We start from the raw sequence: 10,956 nt of genomic DNA on the forward strand, positions 1-10,956 counted from the left end.
GATATGAAACGTGTAAGACCATGGTTGAAAGATACCATGGCAACCTGATATGAAAGGTGTAAGACCATGGTTGAAAGATACCATGGCAACGTGACATGAAATGTGTAAGACCATGGTTGAAAGATACCATGGCAACGTGAAGGGGAAATGAATAAGACCATGGTTGAATGATACCATGGCAACATGACAGAAAATGAGTAAGTCCATAGTTGAAAGACACTATGGCATCATGTCGAAGATAAATAAGATCGTAGAAGAGAAACGCCAAGATATTTGTCGAACAACTAATATTCAGGTAATATAACAAATGGTTAAATGAATTGGTTATACAAAATGGTAATGTGAAATGTTTACAGGAATTGGTCATATGGAAATAAATGTACAAAATAGTTGTATGAAATAATTTATAAGATAGATAAATGAAATAAGTATAGGTAAATGGAATTTAAATTATGTTAAGTTTAATACGAACCATTACCAAAATAAATATACCTAAGATATAAGGAAATGATGGTGCATGAAATGTTGATATAATGAAATGAATGATATATGTTATTAAAGAAACGGTAAGAGAATGATATGTATCATGACATGTACATATGAGATTATCTTTTATATGTTAACAAAGGAAAATATGTAAGTTAAGACGAGTATTAAATTCAAATATGACATATTGAGAAAATAAGAATTTATATGAAATATGTGTAAGTACACTAACAAGTGTTGTTGTTGATGCTTAGGCAAGTGCCAAGCCATTGACTGAATGGTAATATATTTATTGATGCATTAAATTGATAAGTATTTAAGTGAATTTTTTTTAGTGATTTGCAAGTGGTAGTAATGCTCCGAGACCCTATTCTGGCAGCGGATACGGGTTAGGGGCGTTACAAAAAGGAGATCCTATTGTGAACTAATTTGATTGTCTCAATTTAGTTTAGTAAGGTCGAGAGATAAACCGAACTAAATTGTCTAATTGGGTAAAATGGTGACCGAGAGGTAAAATTGGACCAATTAGTAGTTTGTGTAATTTAGGTCCTTAATCCAAAATTTAAATATCAACATGGATATCAATCGACCACTTTATCTCATTGAATTGATAATTCTTCTTTTTTTACTTTTGACTGTTATTCAATTTAGTCATACTAGGTACAATTTAGCTTAATTAACCTTGAATTATGGATTGTCGTAATATAATAGTTAGTCAATTAGACTTCTTAATCGCAAGGTTGATCGTTGTCATTATAAGCCCGTTCTCTATTGGGTTTGATCCTTGCAATGCTCGAAATGTTCCATTGTAACATTTATAGTATTACAACTGACATGTCATTAGCAATAAAAGTCGCTATTAAAATCCTTATATTTTATGCTAATTCTTTTCTCGGCATTTGTACGTCATGGCTCGATCAATAATTTGTCTCCCTTTGGTCCCTAGTTTTTTTTTGTCCATATTAATCCCAACAATTGGTAACTTTTCTCCATTTGGTCCACGAACTTGGATTTTATTAAGATATGATGATGCAACACTTTGAAATTGTACCGCATCATCACATAAAATTTTTTAAATAATAATATTATAGTGCCACATCATCACTCTCGAATGAAATTCAAGTTTTTGGATTGAGTTGAAAAAACTAAACAAGTTCTAGAACTAATGTAAACAAACAAAAAAAAGTTACCAAATTTAGAGATTAAATGTTGCTTTATCTAATCATAAACTTGTTAGATTTTCATTGACTTTGTACATGAATTTTTTTTTTGTAATTAAAACTTCAGATTGGGCTTTTATAAGCTCAAATAAAGAAAAGAAACAATCAGTCCAAAAATAAAATAAACAAGAAACATGGAATAGGCCCAAGTTAAATAGGTCCGTATTAAAAAATTGAATCTAAAAGATAAGCTAGACTAAAATAATTATAACCGAAGATTTGCCCAATCAGAAAATCCTGACGCCTGTCACTCAATCTTTCTGTCATTTCAGTTCTTCAAGGCATTTTCATTTACAAGGGGAGTTTTAATCAACGAAAATACGCTCCATCTAGTCATTTTGAAAACATTTTCCCCCCTTTCCTTTCATCTTCTCTCATCTTCAATCTGGTTCTCGCTCACTGTCAATCACTTTCTGCTGTTCTGCATATCGAGGAACTCCTTCAACCAGGTATATCTCTTCCTCCATCTTTAACGTTTCTGTTGCTAGTATGTGCGCTAAGTCATTTGCTGATCTTGGAGTATGTTCAAATCTAAAATGTTTAGATCTAGATGTTGCCTGATGAATATCGTGAATATATGCCCCGATCTGCGATTTGTCTTGCCTTTTTGCCTTACATTTTTTTATTACCAATAGCGAATCTCCTTCAATGATGATTTCTGACCATTTCATTTTGATTCTTATCTGGGTTGCCTTTCCTGCAAGCAATCGCTTCTGCGGCGAAGGTGGAGGGAACTTCTTGATGAATTTCTGAGCAAGAGAGGAGAACAACCCTTTCTCTATTTCTAACCACTATCCCTGAAACTGATTGGAAGTGTCTCGCATCAAATACTCCATCAAAGTTTATTTTCACTCCCTGTCCCGGTGGGTGTTTCCATTTTCCAACATCCTTTAAGTTTTTGGAATTTCTTGATTCGACACCATCAAGTTCTTTAATATAGTTTTTGACAAAAACTGCTATCTCCTGACCATTTTTACTGACTTTATCATGGATTTGAGTGTTACCAATTAGTCTGCTTTGAGAGGGAGAGTATTGAGCAACGATCTAGGTGAGCTACTGTATGAACTCTAGATTAGTATTCCGTTAAAGATTTGGGATTGCTAATACACTCCATGAGAGTTTCCAGATTGTAATTTTTATTTTTGTAGGCAGATTTAGAAGCCATATTTTTTTGTAAAAAGTCCCTGTAGATGGACTGTAAAGCGTAAGCTCTAGGATCCGAAATCTGTAATAGTTTGTAGGTACTCCGAACTAAAAACTCTCCCGAAGGCTCACCATTCCACACCATGAAATCATCGTGAGGCTCTCTCGTCAGAGGGATACAGAGGATCCTTCTAACTACTTTTTCCGGAAAGGTATTAACAATTAACTCTCTTTTCCATTTCCATTCATCGCTACTGATCAAATCGACAACTTTAAAATCTGTCATAATAAAAAGAATTGAGGATAATATAAAATCAATTGCATCTGGAATCCATGCATTGTTGATAATAGAGATGTTCGAACCCATACCCATCTTCCAACAAAGGCCTTCTGCCAAAATACCCTTAGTCGCTCATATACTTTTCCATACATAAGAGCTTTTATTCCCCAAACGTGAATTTAAAGAAGTCATCATTCGGGAAATATTTCACTTTAAAAACTCTCGCAACTAAAGAATTTGGATTGTTTATAAAACTCCAGCCTTGTATTTCTAAGAGCGCGATATTAAATTAAGACATATTCCTGAAGCCCATTCCACGTTCTTCTTTAGGACGACACATGTGTTTCCACTGGCACCAATGAATTCATTTTTTCCCATAACCTTTTTGCCACAAGAATTTCAAAAAAATGTAATGAATCGAATTTTATCGTTATCGAAAAAGTGTATTTTTGGGTTTCCGTTTTTGAAAAATGGATTCGTAAATATTTATTAAAAATATTTACGAAGTAAAATGAGTGGTTAATTGGAGTTTAATTAAATGAATTTAATTTAATTAAGAGTAATTAAGTAGAAGGACCAAATTGAATAAAGTGTGAAATTTGAATTATAGATTAAGAGAAAATAAAAAGGACTAAAAGGGAAATTATACAGAAAGTATAAATTTAGGCGGTCTATCGTGAAGAAAATGTAAGATTTTTTTATTTTTAGTATATTATTATATTATTATATAATAAAGATACTTTATGTTTTAATTATATTATATTGTATTATATTATATATATAAACTAAAGAAGTAAATGAAAGGAAATAGAAATAGAATGGAACGAAACAGAGAGCAGGGGAGAAAAAGAAAGAAAGACGGAGAGAAAAGGGAAAATTGAAGGTTTGAAGCTTTAAGCTTTAATAGGTAAGTCAATTAAGTAATTTTTACTTAATTTTGATGTTTTAGAAGTTTTAGAATAAAGTTTTGATGAAATTAAGTTGATATTTTGATAGTTATTAGATTTCTAGATATTGTCCATGTTAAATAAAATGATGAATTAAGGGCTAAATTTATAGAAATTCAAGTTAAAAATGATACAAGGATTGAATTGTAAAGTGATTCATAAGTTTTATGCTTTAAGGACTAAATTGAAAGAATTTCGAAATTATGGTTTTATTATGAAAAATAGATAATTATGTCTAAGTTTGGTTAAAAATTGAGTAGAAATAAAGTATGAATTAAGATAGAAAAGAAGTGAATTTAGTTAGAATTAAATTGAAATTAAAGTAAATCAACATTTTGTACTAAGACTATTTTGGACAGCAGCAGTAGTCTAAGTTTGAAAAATTACCAAAAATTGTAGAAATTGAATTAGAGAATAAGTAAAATATGGAATTAAATATTATTGAATCTAGTTTCTTATAGAAGAAATAATATAAGCAATTGAATTGTAAATTATGAGATATAATGAATTTTGTGAGACAAGGTCAGAATGAATTCGGGGCTTAAAGTTGAAGAAAAATAATTAGAGGCTTAAAGTTATATGTTTAGAATCCCTAATGAGTATATTTTTAAGAAAAATCAACAAGAATATTATCTGAGTTCTGTACTGTGAGATAATTAATTTTTAGTAAAGAAGAGACGAAACTGTCAGACAGCAGAATATGGGTGAATTTAAAGAATAAACTGTACTTAATGGCTATACCAAAAATTCTGAAAATTTTATTGTAAGAAGATTTGTGAGTCTAGTTTCAGGAAAAATTAGCAGATCTTAATTTAGAATTCTGTAACTCAAGATATGAATTAGTAATGCATTAATGATTATGAATTGTATTAATTTCGTAGTCAATGTGGTACCAGAAATCTCGGCTAAGAAAGGACAAGACAAAGTCAACGGGAGTTAGCTCGAAAATTACGGTTTGTATTTCTATAATCCGAACTTAGTTATTATTTGTTATATTTATATACATATGGCAATTGTTAGTGTTAGAATTATGATGTTTTACAATTGGAATGGATTGATTTTGGTATGCGATGAATTTATTGAATTTATATTGATTGAAATTATTTTGACTGAATTTATATTGATTTAATTATATAATATATATGACTTATGTAGAAATTTGAATATTGAATGAATGTTATATTGAAAAATATATTGATTGGAAATATGAGGAAATTGATATGAATATATGAGATTGTGATATTTGAATATTTGATATTGAAAAGTGAATTGAATTGTATTGAATTATGAATTAATGTGAATAATTGAAATATATTGTTGAATTGAATGAAATTGTATGAATTGTGAAAATGGGTGAATATATGTGATTATCAGAATGGTATATTGATGAAAGAATTATTAAATTGAGAAAGTGAATGAAATACCCTATTAATTAGTCGGGCTGAGTCGAATATAATTGGCATGCCATAGGATCTGGAAGTGTACGGGATTTGCCGGCTTTATCGATCAGACACTTTATGTGTCGTATTTCAGGCACCTCGTGTGTCGTATCAAGCACCTCTTGTGTCGTATCAGGCACCTCGTGTGTTGTTTTAGGCACTTTATGTGTCGTATACTGATCAGGTACTATGTACCGTTTTAAGCACAATGTGCCGTACTGGTGTGTTTGGGTTGGAATCCGTGTATCCGTCAAAGTCCGGGTTTGTTAATAGGGGTAAATAAGTGAAAGATAAATCGAATAAATTTGATTGATCAAGCTATTGAAATGAAACGAGAAATTGAATTGAGAATTGAAAATTTAGATATGAAATTGAAAATATGAACCAAAGGTTCATGAAATGATTGGAGTTCGAATTGATGATATATGATGCCATTTGATGAATTGAAATGTGATTTGAGATATATGAATAGTATGTATATACTGAAAGCTATCAGGGATAGTAAGTTGATACGATATAAATGAAATTGACTGTTATTGAAATGAATTAAAATGGAATATGATTGATAAGTATATAGTTGAATATAGTTTAATGATATTGAATTGTGAGTAAATTAAGGAAAGTTATACCGAATAGTAAGTGAATGAACGGAGTAAATAGTAATGGATTTATTTAAGAATTGAACAATTATGTTATTGTGTTTATTATATGATTTGTATAAAATTTATATGGTAAGTAGTTGAAATTTATCTATGAATAAATAATTGAATAATTGTAATTGTTATTATGATCTTAAGTATTTGTTATATTATTAATTGTTCGGATTATAGAAATACCACTGAGTATACCATACTCAGCGTACGGTTTGTTTCCATGCGCAGGTTAAGTAAAGATAGTACGTTGAATCAGCATTCCAGGATGATCCCGAATTCATTAAGGTAAAGTATGTTGAGTATTGATAGTGGCATGTACCCAAGATGTTTAATGAGAGTCATTTAGGTTGTAGAAGTATTGATGAAATGAGTAAATTATGGTTGGCAACGGTATGTAGTATGAATTTTGAAATTTACTAAAAATTTGTAGTGATTCTAAATTAGTCCCGAATTGAATTTACTGTTCATATTGGACCGCAAGGGCCCATTAAAGGGACGACATCTTAAAACTAGGATGTGTGTGAATATTTATTTTAATTAATGATCGAAATTGGACTGTATTGACTGGTAATGTCTCGTAACCCTGTTTAGGTGACGGTATAGGGTTAGGGGACGTTACAAAAAATGCTTTCAAATTCTCCATATAATGAATTTGGTAGAAGGAAGCAAGACATAGTATAGGTAGGTATTGCTTGGAGGACTGATTTGATGAAGATTTCTTTTCCCCCTTGATAGTAGTCTACAACTCCATCCTTCAATTTTCCATGAAATGATTCCTTTTTCCTTCTGCCAACCATATTAGGAAGCCCTAAGTACTTTTCCAAATTTGTTAAAACTCTTACTCCTAGCAACTTTGAAATTTCTTCTTTTATGACTCCCGTTGAATTCGAGCTATAAAATATTGTTGATTTTTCAAAGTTGACACATTGGCCTAAACATATTTCATATTCCTTTAGTATTTCTTTCAGTATCATTGCCCTCCTATTTGTTGCTTCACCAAACAAAATACAATCATTAGCGAAAAGAAGATGGGAAATCTCCGGACCTCTTCTGCTAGCCTTTACACCTTTTAACAACCTTTCTCTTACTGCCAATCTCATCAACGATGAAAGACCTTCACTGCAAATAAGAAAAAGAAAAGGACTAATAGGGTCACCTTATCGAAGCCCCCTAGTCGGTTGAAAAATTCTTCCCCTACTTCTGTTAATGTTTACTGTATAAAAGGTTGTGGTAATGTATTTCATGATTAGTGTCACCCACTCACTTGTGAATCCCATATGTAATATTACATCCTGTAGAAAGCCCCATTCAACTCTATCGTAGGCTGTGCTTATGTCTAGCTTCATTGCCATATATCATTTTTGTTCCTGTGCGTTTCTGGCGAAAAGTATGTAGGATTTCATAAGCTAGAAGAACATTATCTGAAATTAGTCTTTCGGGGACGAAAGCACTTTGTGCATGATCAATACATCTTCCAAGCAGAAAATTCTGATCATAATTCAAAATTCCCAAGCAGAAATTTTCGACATCTTTGCCTACAATGTGCTAGTACCTCTGAAAAATAATGCTAGGAAACCATCGTGACCTTGTGCTTTAGTAGACCCCATCCCTTTCAAAGCTGTCTTAATTTCTTCTGCAGTATAAGATGACAACAATATTGTATTTAAACCAAAAGAAATATTATTTTGAATACTCGTTAGAAGATTAGATGGATCCCCAACTCCATTTGTCGTGAACAGCTTTTGAAAAATAAAATGGCAGCCTCACTAATTTCTAATTTATTCGTAGTTTCCCTTCTACTATCCAGCTCTAGCCTGGAAATTGTGTTTCTCCGTTTTCGAGCTGAGGCAAACTTATGAAAGAAGGCTGAATTTTTTTCCCCTAATTTCAGCCAATTTGCTCTTGCTTTTTGTTCTCAGTACATTTCATATTTTATTAATTTCCATATTAAGATGGATTTTAGTATCAATAATTTTTTCCATCATTTCATCATCCCTCTCTCTGTCCATCAGAAATTCTAGTTCCTTCATTAATTTATTCTTAAGACCCTTTCTACCTTTTCTAATTGTGCTTCCCCATTTCTTCAAACTGATTTGCAACCTCTCAAGCTTTTCTATTAATGTGCCTGTATATGATTCCCATGATATCTTGACTTCTTGCTCAAAAGATTCTTCCATGGTCTATCATGCCTCAAATTTGAATTTATGACTTACCGTATGAATATTATCAGAAATTGTGTTTAGAAGAAGAGGACAATGATTCGACATTGAATGGGGTAAATGTTGAATGCCCTCTCACGAAAAAGATTCATCCATTCCCCCTTTCCCAAGTGAACCAGGCTTCAGAGTATCCAATGTCCATTAGTTGACAATCTTCTAGAACCGCACGAAAAGCCTCCATTATTCTCTGCTCTGCTGATAGGCTTCTTTTTTTTTTCAAAGGATTACAAGATTTCATTAAAATCTCTACATACTAGCCAGGGATGATTTTGTTCTTCTCCTAACTTCCTTAACAAATTCCATGAAATATTCTTGTTATTTAAATAGGGTGAACCATTAAAACCTGTAAACCTCCAATCCTCTTGGCCATTTTCCTCTGTTATCATTACATCAATATGGCTTTTTGAAAAACTCCTCAACTGAACCGTGATTTCTCCTTTCCATGCTAAACTTAATCTACCGTGAGAACCTTCTACTTCAACGTCAATCCCATTCAAAAACCCATAACTCCTCCTAACCTTATCCATGCGCTTCTTGTCAATTTTTGTCTCCATTAAGAATATCATTTGGGGATTATGCTGCTTTAACAAATGTCGCAGCCTCCGTACTGCCCGTGGACTCCCCAAGCCACGGATATTCCAACATATGTTTTTCATTGCGTTCAGTCGACATGCCTTCAGCAACTGCCGATTCATAAAATTTGAGAGCATCATCCTGTTCCATATTTCCAACACCCTCCTCTGAGGGATCTTCAATTCGACCATTTGCTTCTTCATGTTTTACTCTTTTTGCTCCATCTGCATTTGTGACTTTGATATTGCTGTTACCACTATCAGTTTCTGGATATTTTCTTTTTCCCATAATACTGTCCTCTTTCTTTTGGATTGACATACTCCTCGGTACAATTCTCTTCCAACTAGATTTCTTATCTAGAGTTGAATTTTTTCCCACTGTGTTAGAGCTTTCACTCCACTCACCAATTTCCTGCATGTTAGATCCTTCTTCCTGCTTCTTGAACGTCTCTATCAAACCCCCCAATTTTAAATCGTTTTGAGGCTTTCAGTGTATAGTATTCTCGTCATCAAGTTGTTTACCATTGTCGAACAATACCTCCGTGACACCTATGTAAGAACATTGGGATACCATCTTCTTTGATAAAAGATTAAATTTCAAACTCTCCTTTCCAATTTAAGAACTTGGGATACCATATTCTTTAATAAAAGATTAAATTTCAAACTCTCTTTGCCAATTTGATTTGATTCAGCTTTTAATGCCAGAGAATATGGTGGATCATCACTAATTCTATTCTTTTCTGCAGGATTCAGTTCATCACAATCATTGAGGCCATGCCCCATTCTTCCACATCCAAAATAAAAAACTGGTAATTTCTCATATTTAAAAGATATCCACGACTTATTTTTATTATCAATTGAAACAAAAATACCTCTACGTAGTGGTTTCTGCACATCTAGATTTATTTTTAAACGACATAAATCCCCAGCAATTTCAGATCTGATTACTCCTCCAAAAGTTACCTCGATGACATGCAATAAATCTTTTTTGTTGAATTCTGGTGAACACGCACCCATCTTAATCCAGAACGGTGAAGGATTCAGCAGGATCTAATTTTTCTCGGTCAGTTTGGTTAACTGATCAAATAAAACGAGGCTTTTACGAAACAACCATGGTCGCCCTTCCATTATTGTTTCCAAGTCATCTTTTAAATCAAACACAATTAGAATTAGAAAGAGATTTTGCCCTACTAGCTGGATTTCAAACTTCCTCTTCGTCTTCCATATACTCTTCATTCGTGCTTTAAAGCTTTCCGGGTTGTAGGCCTTCTTTGTCCATATTGAACATATCAGAGTAGGTTTCTCATTCGATACCACCAATGAACATTTGACAGATAATTGAATGAGTTCATCTGCCAGTAACGAGATCTCATCGTTTTTCTCTCTAACGGCGTCACCACTGTCCTCCATCCCAAGCTGCAGCAGTTACTGCTTTCTCTAAGACTCTTTGACAACGCACTCTTGGCTTTCAGAGAGAACTATTAATTATTTTCTTCCTTTATACGTGAATTTTAAAATTGAACTAATACTAGAAATTATTATTTAGCTACGCTCGGGTCTAAAAATTTTATTATAAATAAAATTAATTTAATTATATCAAAAAAGTAAATATTTATATTTTATGTCAATAAATATAAAATATATTCATTGTCACTTTGATAAAGCATGCGAAATTTGAGGTTTTTTTCCGAAATAATATGGAAAATTTATTTATTGAAATAATATGTAAAAAAGTTTAATTAGCCAAATAATATGGATAAATCTGTATGACAACTGACGATTTGGGGGTGACAACGATACATTTATTGTATTGAAATCAAACATGACAACATCATAAACTCAAATCGGCAAACTATCAATTCAGGGTTCCCATTCGTAATCCAAATATCATTTCTAAATATAAAATTTCCCTTTTCTTTTCGCTTGCACTTTCTCTACGTGATTTGGCCTCTTAGTTTTTTTTTAAATATATTTTTATTGATGAATTATAATTGGCT

The 10,956-nt window shown here is 32.3% G+C and overlaps 2 long non-coding RNA genes across 3 annotated transcripts; both read left to right on the top strand.

The window, feature by feature from the left end:
- The first annotated feature begins 1,917 nt into the window (after positions 1 to 1,917).
- On the top strand, positions 1,918 to 5,029 carry LOC121232143 (uncharacterized). The gene is made up of 3 exons (XR_005930357.1): positions 1,918 to 2,155; positions 2,411 to 3,061; positions 4,958 to 5,029. It is a non-coding gene; the product is annotated as an uncharacterized lncRNA (long non-coding RNA).
- Positions 5,030 to 6,395: 1,366 nt separating this feature from the next.
- LOC121232144 (uncharacterized) lies at positions 6,396 to 10,508 on the top strand. Of its 2 annotated transcripts, XR_005930359.1 has the most exons (3): positions 6,396 to 6,453; positions 9,706 to 9,768; positions 10,294 to 10,508. It is a non-coding gene; the product is annotated as an uncharacterized lncRNA (long non-coding RNA). The 2 variants fall into 2 exon arrangements; XR_005930358.1 differs by lacking the exon at positions 10,294 to 10,508 and having other exon boundaries at positions 9,706 to 10,152.
- Positions 10,509 to 10,956: the final 448 nt, after the last annotated feature.

The sequence above is a fragment of the Gossypium hirsutum genome, chromosome A07 (assembly GCF_007990345.1).
Source record: "Gossypium hirsutum isolate 1008001.06 chromosome A07, Gossypium_hirsutum_v2.1, whole genome shotgun sequence".
Taxonomy (NCBI): domain Eukaryota; kingdom Viridiplantae; phylum Streptophyta; class Magnoliopsida; order Malvales; family Malvaceae; genus Gossypium; species Gossypium hirsutum.